The sequence below is a fragment of the Cupressus sempervirens genome, chromosome 9 (genome assembly GCF_028749045.1).
Source record: "Cupressus sempervirens isolate cs-2001-9-10 chromosome 9, ASM2874904v1, whole genome shotgun sequence".
NCBI lineage: Eukaryota > Viridiplantae > Streptophyta > Pinopsida > Cupressales > Cupressaceae > Cupressus > Cupressus sempervirens.
Window position 1 is genome coordinate 75,046,870 of NC_143126.1, and position 17,034 is coordinate 75,063,903.

The 17,034-nt window shown below is 31.6% G+C and overlaps 1 pseudogene; it reads right to left on the reverse strand.

Moving 5' to 3' along the window:
• Positions 1 to 1,359: 1,359 nt before the first annotated feature.
• Positions 1,360 to 3,568, reverse strand: LOC149537684 (ARM REPEAT PROTEIN INTERACTING WITH ABF2 pseudogene; annotated as a pseudogene).
• Positions 3,569 to 17,034: the final 13,466 nt, after the last annotated feature.

Here is a 17,034-nt window from a genome sequence, read left to right on the forward strand (position 1 = left end):
ACAAGATCAAACAAATAAAAGTGACTAAATACTCTACCAAAAAAAGACTAAATAGATGACTAAAAATTACTCACCTTAACAAAAATTACAAAATAAATGACTACATAGTAAGTCATTGATAATCAGTCAGTCAAACAAAATTAATGAATAAAATATTATTACTCATTTATAATAATATTTCATAAAATAATAATAGACTAGTATATAAATTAGAAGTTCCATTTCACAAGAAATGTTTGTCTCCTAATAGGATTATTACATGAGAAATCCATCTACAACTAGCTTATTCCAAAAAATTAGATTTTAGGTGATTTTAACATATATTGATCAACAACTCACAATGAAGTTATGGTTGAAGGGAAATTCACCATGACAATATTGACCAAGGTAACTTTCTTGATTGCAACTTTTGATTATGTTTTTTCAATTTTCCTACCCAAATAAGATTTTGGTGAATACATATACTTAATTTAGAATGTTCATATTGAAAGGACATTTGTATCCACAAAATGGGTGACACAACCATGTCTAAATAATTTACATTTGACATATTATGCAAGCCTTTAATGACTTTACTATCTAGTATATAGATTTCATTAAATTAAAAAATAAATATTAAATAAACATAATAGAAATTTTATACATAATATTTTATATATTACTTATTATAATTATAATTTTACAAAATAAAAATTAATTAATTTAAAGTTGTGACATTTTTAACTAATTAAAAATAATAGCAAATGCATGAGATTAAAATAATAATAGCATTTTAACATCTAGCATTAAAAAAAATGCTAAATCGGTGTGAATAATTGGTGATAATGACAATGGGAGAGGAAACATGAGTCTTCTATCTAATCTAGACATGAAGATATAGAGGCATAGAGCATGCATAGAAAAAAGAGAACGCAGGAAAAGAATTTAGGAATCTCACAAGAAATTTTTTGGGGAAATTAAAAAGTGCCTGGACCTCTGTGACTTGGATGACTATTTTTCTTCCAGGTTCTTTTTTTTGTTTGAAAATCTTTCTAGCACTATCATTTGCTAAATTCTTTAACTTTTCATTTTTGTACATCCCCATACATTATTTGTTGATGAAAAGTTGATTCAAACCCTATCTTCTATAGAATTTCATGTATTTTTTATGTCATCTCCTTGACATCTTGCACGATATGCAATTTTGGTCACACACAAGAAGTCCCTTGAAGCTTTTCATCCCTTGATTAAATTTTATGAAACTACATGCAATGTTGCTCACAAACAAGAAGTCCCTTAGATTTTTTTCAACCCTAAGTTAAATTTCATGAAACTACATGCAATCTTGGTCATGCCCAAGCCCCCAATTACCAAAAATAATCATGATTTTTTATAATATGATGGAACTTGAGGCTATGGATGTAATATTGGAAGTATTAATATATGTCTGGGAGCATGTGTTTTACAAGAGAAGATAGCCAAGCATTGTAGAAATATGTTCATATTTCTCAACAAACCACAAAATATAGGTATGTCTTAGTGAAGTTGCATGGAAGGCTTGAGAAAGATCATAAACATTTACAAAAATTTCAACATTGAGGTCTTATGCAATTGCACATTCACATAAAATTTTAAGCCCTTCTAAGATATGTTGATCCACAACCCTGAGAACATCCTATGTTATATCTATTGTACCACCAACCATGCCTATGTAAACAAATGTCATCATTAGTTTAAAAAATCCCCATCTTATATGTGGAGTTTTGATATCCTTTGCCTCTTTCTTCCTTTATCCTCCATCAAACATGGCACAAAATGTATCTAATAATGCTAGTAGTGAAATATTGTGAGTATAGAACCACCTAACTTCCACTAAAAAAGTAACATCTAACATTTTGTTACTATTTACATGTTTATCCCCTAAGTAAAACTAATGTATTAGAGGTCAAAGAGTCACATCTATTGGAGATTGTGCAAGAGCCATCTTTGCTAGAGTATGCAACACAACAACACAATCAAGTTGTTATTTTGATATTGCACTTGGAGATAAAAGACCCACAAGTACTTCCAAACCATTGTTATCAACAAAAATCATCCTCTGATCACCAATAGAACATAAATGACAAAGGGTTAAGGAAAAATTTCTTGAACATTTTTTTGGATAGATGCATAAAATAGAGCAAGTTCTTCAATACTCTTTAATGAATTGCCTCATCTAGCCTTTTCAAGGTCTTTGCCACATAATCCTTTGAAACTGAACAATCAATTCTACATCTTCCAACTATTTTACTCCTCCCTCCTTTACAATATCAAAAAAATTGTCCTCATTATCTACCATCCCATTTAGAGAAAAATAATTATGTTGAAGAGATCCATTTTAAGAATCAAGAAGCTCAAGCATTGGAGTTAATCTAGCATCATGAAAAATTCCATCTTGGTTATTTGAGTTCAATGATAATCTACCCAAAGAAAAATTTTCCATCTCCTTTAGTTGGGGATTAGGCATCTGAAGCATATTTGAAAGAGGTCAAACAACCTCTCTTTGGATGATGTCCACCTTGAATTTAGGATCTATTGTAGTAAATTGCCCCACCAATAAAGCAACTTCTATTTGGCTCTCATGACACCTTGAACTCAACTGACCAATTATAAGTTGCAAAGTTCTAGCAAGAACCTCCTTTTTTATGTTAATAGATGAGTGCATGGAATTACCAATTACACCAACTACTTCATTGTGGATGCGAACCTCTTTATAATGTATCATTAGAATAAAACTTGGAAGTGAGTGGAATTCTACAATTTGGTTCTTGTTTGGTTCATTTTTTAATGCCAAAGTTCATAGAGCACCTACTACTTCTCGTTTCACCTTGGTGTCAGTCAACTCAAGAAAATATTTAAGAGAAAGAATTCCCTCTTTTGTTGTTGCAAGAGTTTTGATAGCTCCATTTTCATGGGCTAGATTTTTTATAGCAGTAATAGCTCATCAAAGGACACCAATCAAAACATGACTATTAGAGCCATTTCTATATCTTTTTAGTAAAGAAACATGACCCAAAGGAGAACTAGCATCTATAATGATTTTTTGATGCTCTAGCTTCACTAGAAGAAGCACTAGTGTAAATGTGGCCTCCTTTTTCACTTTTTACTCATACACAATACACTCCTCCCCCACACAACCTAGAGGTGCTTGAAAGTTTTGAAATAAAGATGGGATAGCCCCTTCTCCAACTATAAGTTCCACATGCTCTTCATGTTTGGATAATTTTTCAATGGAATGAGCAGTGCTTGTGGCAATAATGCAATCAACCTCCTACCATGAAAATATTCTAATTGAGTCTTCTGATCTAAATTTTCACATCTTATGACAACAACTTGATGGGGTACTCCTCCTCATTCTCCTTCTCCTATCCTAGAGATTTCTCCTGGTGAAAATTTTATAAATAGGAACTCTAATGCATTTTCTAGGATATTTTCCATTTAAGATAACAAAAAGAATCATAGGCAATGGTCCTTCTAATAATTGCAATTATATTTTTTCTTATGTATATAGTATTAGTCAATTGGCCTTGAAATGTTAGTTACCAGTCATAATAACTGTACCATAAGATTGTTTGAATTTATTTCATAAATGAAATAGATATGCCATGATTATGTAATGAGCATAAAAGAAAAAACTAAGAATTCATATACTATTGCGAAAAGGTGAAATTGAACAACACGTTTCTCATTTTTAGATTTTAGATTTCATAAGCAAAAAAGGATAGTGATGCATCTTGATTATAACATATAAGAAGCATATTTATATATGAGATCACTATTACAAATACTCTAAAGATTTGGTAAGGATCAATAAAGTTTAGATCAGGCATCCCAACATGCTATAGTGGATGAGATTTTTAATATTTTCATGACTCCAAGGGTTTTATTGGTGGCCCTTGGAACAACCACCTATTGCATTTACGAGAACTACTTTAATTTTTAGTCACATAAGTAATCATTTTTTAATAAGTGTAAGAAACAAAATATGTCACCAGATAAATATATCATTGTTGTATCTAACATATAGTATATGTATTAGATATTTCTAGTTCAATATACTAAGAAGATGAAAACCACATGATATGCATACAATCTATAGATTTTCTTTATTTCTTTTCTTGTGCAATGTAAGCGAGGAAAGTGTATTTAGGGCTATGGTTGATGTGCAATTTGGCAATGTGTTGGGCTCTCTAATTGTTCTCATAGAGAAGAGAGGTGGATCAAGGTTTCTGAGAAGGAAGATTACTAACACCCCCTTTCCTTCAAAATAAGCCAAAGCTTGTTTATTATATTACATTGCACCTTGTGATGAAATAAGAATTGGAAAGATTAGCTTTAGATGAACATGTTCTCTTTCTCATCTACACAACTCATTATCACCATAATCCTAGAACATTAGGAAAATTTTATATGCACTTGAACATATATTTACAAAAAAATAGATTGGCAAAAAAAACATTGAGAATAGTAAACCACGATAAAGGAAAAATAGTAGAATCACCATTCTGCAAAACAATTGCAAATAGAACTAATACATAAAAATGTCATGATTTTATAGATGTGGTATTATTACTTCTAGAACTACCTTATAAAATATTTTATGCTCAACTTCAAGTCTCACAGAATCAAGATTATCCACTTGAACAATCTTGTTAGCAAATTTTTATGTGTCTTCATCACTTTAGTAGGCTAGGATTATTTGGCTTAGCTGAAAAATGAGAATTGATATCTAAATGTCATTATTATCTATATGAATTTCTACTTAGTCTCTTCAATTGGAACTATATTATAAGTGGTTTACTACGAGTTATTCATATCTCAACTAGTTTCAAGATTTCATTAGCGAGCATGGTTCACTACACTCATTGCACATTGTATATGCAAATTAAAGGCCAACCACTAGTTAGGAATTGAATCAATTGAATTTTTTTTCTCCTTATTAAAAAAGCTATTTTTCCTATTATAGAATATCATCAATGCATCGTACTGGAACGATCTACAAAAAATTGGATAGGAAATAAGTGAATAAATTGTAATAACTAAATATTTTAAGATTTGGTAGTGACTAGAGAGAATAGATACAGTGATAAAATTGTAGAAAATACATGTTACAATGCATGCTCCCTTATTTTACAAATATGCCATCAAGGGACTAAACAAAATCACTAGTTGACCCACAGGGGAGCCTAGAATCATCTTAAAACAAATAGCTCATCTGTAGATTTTGAAGTAGCTTGGTTTCACTAGTTCTAATAACTATGGTGTTCATTCAAACAAGTATGACATGCATGAAAATCATAGGTAATGGTTTATGTCTATTGCATGCTATTTTCATTCAGGGTACATGATTTTGTTATCGATCTTTATAAACTTTATTGTAGTGATTTTGTAATGTATTTTTATAATTATTTTTTAAAAATTACAATCTACACTTATTGTCTTAAACTATAAGTATTACAATGTAACAAAAATTCTGTTATATTTTATGAATGCAACTTTCTATTCCTTTCTACTAGCATTCATTGATCAATGCTATTGACATGTGCAAACATTTTCAAGAATCATTGGGGCTTCTATGGAAGATTTAGCTTGTTGTCCTAGAATTGGGGAACATAAGGTATTATTCTTATTTTCTAATGATAAATACTCTATTAGAATTCACATCTCATTTATTATTATATCATTTGGTCTTGACAGTGCTTGTTTGTTGTATTCCCATATAATGTGTCTACTTTCATCTTTTATTATTGTTTCATTTTTAGTAAATGGACTTTAGAACTCTAAACAATGTTGACAATTACCATAAACCTCAGGCAAATGGAGTTGTTAGGAAAACTTAAAAAGCTTGAGCTCACCAAAGGTCCTCTTACTACGATATTCTATTATAAGGGCTCCTCTGAAATATCCATTAAGGAGAGAGGGGAATAGAGATAAATGTATGAAGCTATCCTAGCTTTCTCTAATTCAACATTTTCACCTAGAATTCTTTATCATTTATCTTAGGATTTTTTCTCAATTTTCTCAATCACCACACAATTGAATGGAAATTGTAGTTGTTAATTGGTGACTCCTCAATACCTGTACAATCCTTGCTAGACTATAATAACTTCCATAAGAGAGAATAGAAAAGATGGCTTCCTTCAACAATACTTAGGTTGATTGAATATTAAATATACAATGAGGTAATCTACAAAATTTTGTCCCAATGAGTTTTCTCTTTCCTTTGTTTGTGAGAGATCATTTGTACATGGATAATCATAGTTGAACACTTATCTTTGAACACCTGGTTTACTCTTATTCACCCATATTAGCTATTAGTGCGAGGTTGATTTTGCATCCTCATTCTGCATCAAAGACAACCTCTATCTCTCTAGAAATTCATTGGCCCAATGGCATTTGTTTCTATAGATGAAGCACCCTTTGGTCATTGGAGGCTTGGACTTAGTCTTAGACTTCTTAGATTTCCCCTTGCCCAAGTCCTTATTGTATGTTGGTTTCAACAACCCTATCATCTTTGTATTCAAAGAAGATCTAGCTAACTTGGTGGTACTACTACTCTTCTCATCATCTTCAACATTGTTGTTGTTGGTTTCCTTGTGCCCAAATTTGTGGTCATCAAGAACTTCCACAATGGTGATGGCTTCCTCTACTATAGTAGGCCTAGCCTTTCTCACTTCTGCCATTAGACCTGGTTTCAAGTTGGTTATGAAGAAACTCAATTTCTCAAACTCTACCCAGTCTGGCATCTGTAGCAATATATGATCTATAGATTTGGATATAATCCCTTAGTGACCCTAAATATATCATATATCTAAACTTATACCTTGGCTCTAGGCCTGCACTTTTCTAAAAAGAGGGAATATTATTTTTCAGCCAAGAAATGAGGGAATAATTAAATATTAGATCAAAAAAATGAAGTTCTTTGAAATATATGTAATTATTCATTATGTTTAATGTTGGGGCTACATTTAAGCTATAACATTATTACACCTAGTGAGTGCCATGGTGTGATTTAGTTAATATAAAGTGATTATAAATTTATGCCTAGGTCTGAAGGGTGGAAATAAAGAAGGGATTCGAATGCTTTTTGGTTAGAGAATTTTATAAAAGGATCAACTAGGGTTGAGGCTCATTCATTATGCTATTGTATTTGATTTTTATTTTAACTTGGAAAGTTTCTTTCCTAAGAAACCTTCTCAAGTTGCAAACCCTAGAGATAACTCATGCAACATTGGTTCTTACATTATTGTGTTGTTTTGACATTGTGATGTGACTTCTTGTTTCATTTTGTGGTCTAGTTGACTTATATGGTTGTTTTATGCAATCATCATTATAATTTCCTCAAAAAAATTCACTTCCTCTATTTCACAAAGTTTCTTATATATGATGTTTCCTTTCTTATTGCAAATGCACAATACTTAATGTAGATTCTTAGTTTCTTTCACTACTAGATTGATGTAATAGTGAAATTACTTGTTCCATGAAATTAATGGTTTTATTTTTTAGCTAATAACTTTCAAGGATCTTCCTTGCCACTAGATTGATTAGGGATGAGTTTGAGTATAGAAAGTGGTAGTAACTCATATGCTTGGGCATATGCATTTCCCAGGAGGGCAATTTATTGGGTCTAAATCTTAATTTGTCTCACTATATTATTTTTGGACACCTCCAATTTGCTATCCTCTTCAATTATTGTAGGCAAAGCCTTTATAAATAGCCTGACATAGAGTCAAACACCTTTGTGAGATGGAACATGGTGCATTAACTCTTCCATTACATTAGCCAAATGAGCAACCCCTACATTAAGTGATAGCGAATACTTCCTTGATGTGAAGACACCTACAAGAAACTACAAAGAGTCTCTTTTAGTAATTGCTTGCAACCCAACATTATTGAGACATAGAACATGCAAACCATTAGGGATACCACAAAGTTCTTTTGAAGAAGGCAACAACAAATCTTTTAAAATAGCATCCAAAAAATTAGTGGGAAGTCCTATTGCATGAAGCATTGGGAAACAAGTTGAATCTTTATGAATAAGTTCATTCATTAGTGTGAATCCAGAAGAAAAGATGTCACCTCCAAGCTTATGATGATGGAAAAATATTAATGATAAACTTGACAACAAAGAACTCTCCTCTAAGTTTGGATCCCTTGCAATGGTCCCTAATGCATAGGTTGTTAACCCTATAACCTTAAGTAGGGCCTTAATAAGATTCCTTCAACAATATAAAATATGTCCTTCGTATCTTAGTTCATTGTATGATGTTGATGTTGCAATGTCACTCCCTTGAGGAACCTCCACAATCCTATTGACCTCAATTTGCAGCCTTCTGATGGAATTATCTAGACCCCTAAGGTCTCTGAATAATGTAACTACAGGACTATTGTAATCCATATACTTTCAAAGAATCTTCACACCACATACAAAAAGATGCATGTGAGTAGGAATGATGTCCTCTAATTAAGGAAGAAGGGTTGGAATCAGCCCTATTTCTCTTGTAGGACTTGGAGAAGATAATGATGATGCAATATGAGCCAATAAATAGTACAAAGCACCTTCCACTAATAAAACTGGGCATGCTTCTACTATAGTCAATGACATCATAGTCTTTTGGAGCAAGCTCAGTAGAAACATGCAATTGGCTGCATTACTAGCTATGTTTGGAACATTCAACACTTGAATCCTCTCTTGGGATGTAAATATTGCTATAAAATAGTAACTTAAAGCCCACATAGCTAATTCCCTAATATTGTTAGGAATTAGATTATTAGACTGTAGGACTTTCATTAATTCACTCATGAACTATGGATCATTTGAAAAAAAATGCCCCTAATTCTTCATGGGTATTAGTTGACTACACAAGTACCATAAATGCTAGAAGCCTAATACAAGTATATTTCCTATGATGAGCAAGTGAAGACAAAGCACATGCATATCAGATTTGAGTCCATATGGTAAAACTCAACTCACTAGGTATTTGGTATTTATATACTAAACCCTTCAAATTATTAATACTAATTCTCAATGAAAACTGAAGAATCAAAAGAGCAATTTATAGAGGAATACTCCCCTTATCTTCTCCAATAGGAGTTTGAACAAAACACCAAGATAATATTCTTGTGTGATAAGAGGTCAAGAAATATGTTTGTGATCAATACTGCTATCTATTTTTTTGAATTTGTGCTATATCTAAACTTATAAAATATATGAAGTATATAATAATGCCTTTTTAATAAGTAATCAAAATTTCCTAATATTTTTTAAGTTTTACCCTTTTTTTGAATTGTTTCCCCATGCATTCCTTGAGTAAAATGCTTCCCTTTCCCTAAAATCCTAGAAATGCATCCCTTTTTACCCTACATTTCCTATCTTTAAAGCATGGTGTACCATAGGTCAAGGGTGGAAAGGATGATTTTGGTTCTCAACAAGTGAATAAGTACTTTAGCCATATCAAGTGTTTCAAATGCCACAAGTATGGCAAGTATACTTCTCAATGTCCTTAGAAGAAGCAAAAGGGTAAGAGAAACAAAAACTATTTTCAGAGAGTGTAGAAGCTTCAATAGTTGATGAGCTTTTATCCAATCTTGAGATAGCCTTCTCTATGGTGTGATATCTATCTACCAAATAACATTTCTATATTAAAGTAGTATGTAGGTAATGGAGCATTATGCCATGGCATTAAACAAGAAGCCTTTCACAAAATTTTGGAGCAATCAATAGTGTATAGGTGGAGCTAACTGATTATGTCACATATCTAGATACAAAGACAATGTTTGTTTCCTTCTACATGTCTTCAACTGATGTTATTGATCTCCATGATATATCATATGTTCTTGAGTAAACTAAGAACAATCATCTAGTGTGATTGAGTTTGTAAATCAATGTCATTATTAGATATTTAAAAAAAGATATTGCTGATTTTTAGCTTGATAAATGTAGAATGGTGGCCTTTGTAGCTCACTTTCTAATCTAATCAAACATGCAACCCTAGTGCTTAATTTTCACTAGCTATACAAAATTTGGCACAAGCATTGGCCACTTGGACTGTAGACCACCACCTCTCATAAAATGCATTCTACAGGCACTACAAAAATTCAAGATCAAGGAGATGAGAGTGCAAGAGTTAAGCACTTGAAAAGTATACCAAGATCAATTTCCCTAGTAGTGAACATGGATCAAGTAGGATTATTAATTGGATTCATTCAAATATATTTCATTTATCAATGATTCTTCTTGTAAATCCTAGATTCAATTCGTGAAGACTAGACTTGAGACCTTAGAGATCTAAAAATGTATGCAAGAACTTTGAAACCTTTTTTCTAGATGCAAAGCTCAAGAGGGTTTTCACTAATCCTCATTAAAATATGGCTACAAAGAGGAAACACAAATCCACTATAGAGACAAAAAAAGACCATGATCCATGGCATAAACTACGCACCTTTCTTTAGGTGAAAGAATGGAATTGTGTTGTTTACACTCTCAATTGAAATTTGTTGGACAAGATTCTAAAGGAAAATTTCATAGGAAGAAACTTGATATTTCTCATTTTTTGGTGCTTGAAGTCCTATCTTCATTCATGCACTAGAGGAGACAAGGACAATACTTGAGCCCTCCCACTTGATGGATTGACTTATCTTATATAATGAGCTCTGCAAGACTAAAAAGATTTACATTTAATTAAATATAAGATGGTAGTGAGACATGGCATCAAGTTTGATGTAGATGCTCTACCCTCTACATCTCAGAGCCTCGTTTGGAGGCTAAGAAAGGTTACCATGTTTCTACCCGAGGTTCTAATTTGTGAAGTACTACATACAGTCATTAAAAATGTAATTCAACTAGGTTTGAATATGAGAAGAGATATATCATTACATTCTTGTATAGCTAGAAAAACTAGATGCCTTAGACAATGCAAGAAGCACCAAAACAAGTAAGAGCAACATACACTATAATTGGAAGGTGTTGGAATCTACTAGAAGAACCAAGAAATGATATTTCCAATTGTGGTGATTCTTTCAAGGTTGAGGGAAAAATTGATGCATGATTGAGAGTCTTTTGAGCAAGTTAGGACAATATAAAGAGTGGATAGAATCAAAAAAACAAAAACAAATGAGATTGAGTTAAGGGAATTTTATGTCCAATTCTAGCACTGAAGCAATTAATTAAAATTTTTATTTCCAATAGTACCATGAAATAAAGCACCAAATGATTTTAGCAATATAGTGATGGACTGTGTTAAAGCATAAATATTGATATCGAATGTACATATAATTCTCTACACTCATTAAAGACTTCTACAAAGATGAACTCAAAATTGTAGTATAGGCCAACACCATAGAAATGTTTTATTTGAGTCCTGAAGAGATATTATGAAAGGATGATGATGAATTGAAATATAAAGCTAAATAAATGCGGTACTACTGTCAACAATCATTTGAAAAACAAAGGAGCTTCTAAGTGATCAATGGGGTACTTGTTGATCATATTGGAAGAAAAGGGGTACGTTCTTAGGAATTCATGATTGTTGAAGGAAAATATGGCTTGATAAATCAATCAACTTATTCCTTTCAATATTAACTAAAGTAAGATGCCCCTTGTATATATTCTAATATTTTTCTAAGTTTTCTCTTTATATACATAGGAACTAGCTGTAGCCTCAATACTAAACATTCTAGGGTGGATAGTCATTTGTTTGGCAGAGGCAAGTTATACTTTTATATCAATAAAATTACATGTTATATAGGCATGATCCACAAAATATCATCCTAGAATTATAACTCCATGTATTAAACTTAAAGTTTTGTCTCAAAAATTATGCAGTTTGTATAAGAAAATAATATACTTCTATGTTAATTTGATTATTGCTATCTAGGTGCAGGATTCCTCAATTTTTTACCTAGGTAGGATATTGATAGGCTTGGGAGTATGAATCATATCATTCACTGTAAGTTCATTGATTTACCATTCATTTACAATGAATACAATTTCAAGTTCTATGTCATTACTTATTAGGTGTTTATTCTCCTCCATAGTGAGATTTATAATCTTTGCTTTTAAATTTTAATTCTTATTAATTATTTTTGATAGCAAATGGAAAATTTTTGCACCCTCATTTTGCTTGTGAATAATATAAATCAAATGGAAAATCAATTTTTTTGCAAGCATGGACACATTTTATCAAAATTTTCACATCTTATAGGACTGTTGCTGTGAAGGATAAAAGGTAGATTACAAGAGTGTTACTCTTTTTATCTAGTCAATATTCAACACTATAATTAGTCAACTAGCTTGTATTGTAGGTAATTATGGGAGAACATATCAATTGAAAAACATGTTAACTTTAGTACTAAGGATGAATGTTGTGCACAATTATCTAGTAGAACTTTCCTAACAATGATACAAATAGATTAGAGTGTACAGTACAATTGCAGTATAACTTTTGACAATATAAATAGACCAGAGTTTGCAATTCAAAAGAACAGCACAAAAAAATGGTTGAGAGTTCTAATCCTTTCACTATGAATGAAGTAGGTATCTCACAGTAGAATTGATTCAAAAAAGTGATTTTTCCATACCACAAGGTGTTTGATTTTCCCCCTCTTGGAAACTTTACAAGTGTTGCTATTTGGGTGACAATGTCATACAAAGCTATGTTGGTTGGGCTATTGTTGAATTTAATGAAAGAATTGATGATTATTCCATATTTTAAAAAATCAATCCAAGAACACTATTGATTGGATCAGTTCAAGGCTAAGCACAAGCTTAGAATTTAGAAAGGATAACATGGTGCAACTCATATTTTTCATGCAAATGACTTGTGGCACTAGAACATGATGGCCTAACACATATGTTAATTGGCTTGGCCATAAGCACACTCTTTGCCATCATTATCCTACCAACGTAGTTCCAGGAAGCAACACATTTGTAAGGTTTTAGGGCCTACACTTTAAAATCCAATGATGCCAATGATTATAGTTTGTAAATACTTGAGTAGTCCTTTGAGTTGTTGAGTGCTCTCTTTCTCTGGGTGAGTTTTCAAAAGTTTCAACTCTTGCTTTTCTATAGATGTAAAAAGATGGGTAAAAATGTTAACATTGGTAAAAATTATAATGCTTGTTAAAATACAATTTTGACATGTTTTTCCTATAAAACCATGTATTTTTTCTTTCAATTTATCAAATTATTATGTAATATATTTCTTAATTCAAGTTTACAATAAAAAGTTTCTTTAAAATAATATTGCTTTCTAAGTTGCTGATTTTTTTTGTGTCATTTGTGTTTGAGTAGTTCCCAAGTTGAAATTTTTTGCCTCATGAATTAATTTGATTATATATCTTAGAGTTATTCCTTAAACTAATTGCTTATTGTGAACTTTGCAATGAATAATTATTGTATGATGATGTTGGTTTGATATGTATGCATTATTTATGACATCTTCATAACGTTTTTGAGTTTGTGAAATGAGATTGGATGACTGTGATGAAAGATGAATTGATAATAGGTACTAGATTGGTAACTAATATTGTACTCCTATTGCTCTATAATAAATGTGAGAAAATGATCTATCATGTAATTATATACAACTACATAGGACAAACAAGAAAGTCTAGTAGTCAAGAATTGTGTACTTCACCAAGTTATTCTTTGTTTTCCTCTAATTTTTTTATAACTCAAATTTATTTAGATAATAGGATTGAATCTTGAATTTGGTGTCCATGCTGCCCTTGTGAATAAATTTATCATCAGGGATTTGGAGTTCCTTCAAAAATTAGTGATACTTATTGTTCTAAAGGAAACAAAAAGGTTAGTAATCTCTATTTTTTACAGAATGTCATTGAACATGTACATACTAGAAGCTTTCTACAATGTATGAATTATATTTCACAAAGTAAGCACACCTTGAATCAAATTTTGACCTATGCCATTGAATTTTATGGCTAGTAGTAATCCTTTTGGTTTGTAACTTATCTAAATAGAGTAGACAAGAAACTAGAAAGATATGATCTTGTTTGGGAGGATCCAAAGCTATTGAGAGATGAGGTTTGTTTACTTATCAATAAATTGTGAAAGATTATGAATTTTTTTCTCTTAGGTTATTTTCTTATCACAACAATTTGCATTTTCTCAGTCATTTTATTTGTTAGGTTTTGTAGATGTTGATGACAATCAACTAAGCCAATGGAATACAATTGCACCACCACTTTATCTCTAGAGCTGACTTGATTGGACATCCATACACAAGGAAATTGTAGTAAAGAAAGGAAATTTAAAAGATCATACAATAATAGTGGAGCATGGTGTTTTTGAAACAAAATCTTTGCAATCATTTGAAGGGAATCTTGGTTTAGGAGAACATGAAAAGTAGGATGAACAATCCACTACTTTTGGACTTGAGACCATTAATGAGTCTAGTGTTCTCAAAGATAGCGTGTTGGAATCAAAAATTGATTCTCTATCTTTAGGACATCAACTAGATATTCTGAAAAAAAAGAAAAGATTATCATATGAATGGTACGAAAGTAAAGTCACTAGTGAGAGCAAAGTGAAGAGAAGAACCCGTAGTGAGAGAGAGGTTCAACAAAGGAATGATTAAGAAAAGAAAACTTGATGCAGACAAGTCTAAAAAGACCAAGTCTAAGAGTGAAAGGTTTGATAGGGATAGAAAAAGAGAGGCACCTAATAAAGGCAAGATTGAAAAGGAGCTAATTGTTTCATCACCACCCCTAAAGAAAATGGATTTAATGATAGATGATGACATTGAGTATAATGGTTATATGTGAGAATAGGGTTCTGGACACATCAATGCTACAAATGGTTTGGGTGGAACAATTGATGGAGGAATGATAGTGGTAATAAAGAATATGAGACAAGAGGGCTCCTGAGTGAAAGAAATGAGTTGGGGCAGGAAATAAGAAGAGGTTTCCAAGGAAAATTACCTAGTGTTGATGAAGGCTATGTTAAAGGTTACCACAAAAATTATGGTGGTAGTGAGGTTTTTGGGAGGCTACATACCATTACTTCAAAGGATTATGTGAGAGGAGTACAACTTAGTTAGTCTACAAATAGAGATGAGGAATATGCTCCTACAAAAGTGACTAGAGGCTTCCCTATAAGTTTTTTTGGCTTGGAATCTATCTATTCAATTCAAATAGACCTACCAAGAGTTCAAAATAATGGATTGTACAACATGTAGGCTCAATATAGTTATGATCTTAATTCAAGAACTGATAGGTTAATGGGGGATTCTCAAATAGGCAGATATCATATTGAGTAGGCTTCTCATAATATTGATGCTTATGCACCTAAATTCCATCACTCGTTACTATTAGGGAAACAACACAAAGAACCTTCACATATTTCTAGGGGAACGTATTAGTTTATAATTTTTTTGATAAAATGGACACATCTTTGTAGGCATGGACACATTATATCATGCATGTATACTATGTTACAATTGTGATGATGAATTAGGCACCCAAGGGAGTGATTATAAAAAAAATTGACATTTAGGCATTATCAAACAAAATATTTTGGATGACGTGAATATCAAAAAAGTGCATTTATGTGAGTGTGAAACAATAATATAGATGAGAAATGTTAATAAGTTAATGAGCAGAAATAGAATAGTGAGTCCAAATTGGAAGAGGCTAAATACAATATAATGAGGCATAGTGAACTTGAGTCTTTTGGATAGTGGTGTGCTATCTAAACATCAATGCAAAAAAACTCTTATACAATGGAATACATAAACAAAGAAGTAACATTGGATTTTGTCAAGTAATTGGTTACATCTATAAGGATTCTACCTAGTAGCTTGTCTTTGCACACAATGATATTTATATTATATACACCAATTTTTTCACAGAATGTATTATATATAATAGGAAGGGCTTGGGTGCTGATGTGGATATTAAATATCTGAGAGAACAAGCTTCTGGATGTTCACAATAGATATGTTGTTGAATATTTCTTGACACATTTTTTTTTGTTATGTTGTTAACTCAGTAGAAAAAATTAAAAAAAATTGTAGGAACATTGTTTTAATAGCCTAGAAAGGAGATATTGATTGAAGTCTATTTTTGATTTTCTATTCCTATTTGTTTTTTTCTTTCTAATATTTTTCTATTTATTTATTTTTATATATAAATTCCTATGTTTGGTGGGATTTGGAATGATGGGAGAATGAAATAGATTAGATGACTCTTCAAGGGGTTAATCTTCCTTTAGCATTTATAGGACAAGAAAGCATTTGGCAGAAAGTTTTCTAGGTAAAATTTTTTAAAGGTTACTAGAGAAGTCTATTGGAATTTTGATTTTCTTTCAAGTCTTTGACATATAATAATCAATAAACTGATACTTGGAAAGTGAGGAACTAATTTGCATGATAATTAAGGTCTTGCATATGAAACAACTTGCTATATGTAAACACACTAGCATAGGCCATGAAAACATTATGTGTTGGATAATATTTACAAACTATTGATGGCTTATCTTTACATAGGTATGATGATCTTATTCCAATTAATTTTTTTGTTTCCTATTGTGAAAACTATAGATGCAAAAGCGTTACAAGAATGCAGAGAGAAAAAACTATTTGACTTAGTTTCTTGCTTATGGTTACACTCCTTGAATTTGTAGTATTTCCATTCTAACTCCCTACCAAAAATTGTAGGTCCCTTTGTTTCATAATAACCCAATCTAGGATTGTAGTGTCTGAGTCTTTACTCTTGTCGATGTTGGAATGTACATAGGGACTACTATTGAATTCAATTTGAATGAATATATGACTACAAAGACACCCAAACTTAACTTTGTAGGAAGGCTATAGATATTTGGTTTAAGACCAATCAAGGGGAACAATGTCTATATGTTTGAATTAGAAGGCATATGGTGAATGTGCCTCTATTCTCAACATTTTCTCTTCTTCCTTTTCCAATTAGTGCACTACAATTCTCTTTGAAATCAACCATTTTGGAGGTCCAAAATTATATCTAGCTTCAATAGGTAATCCT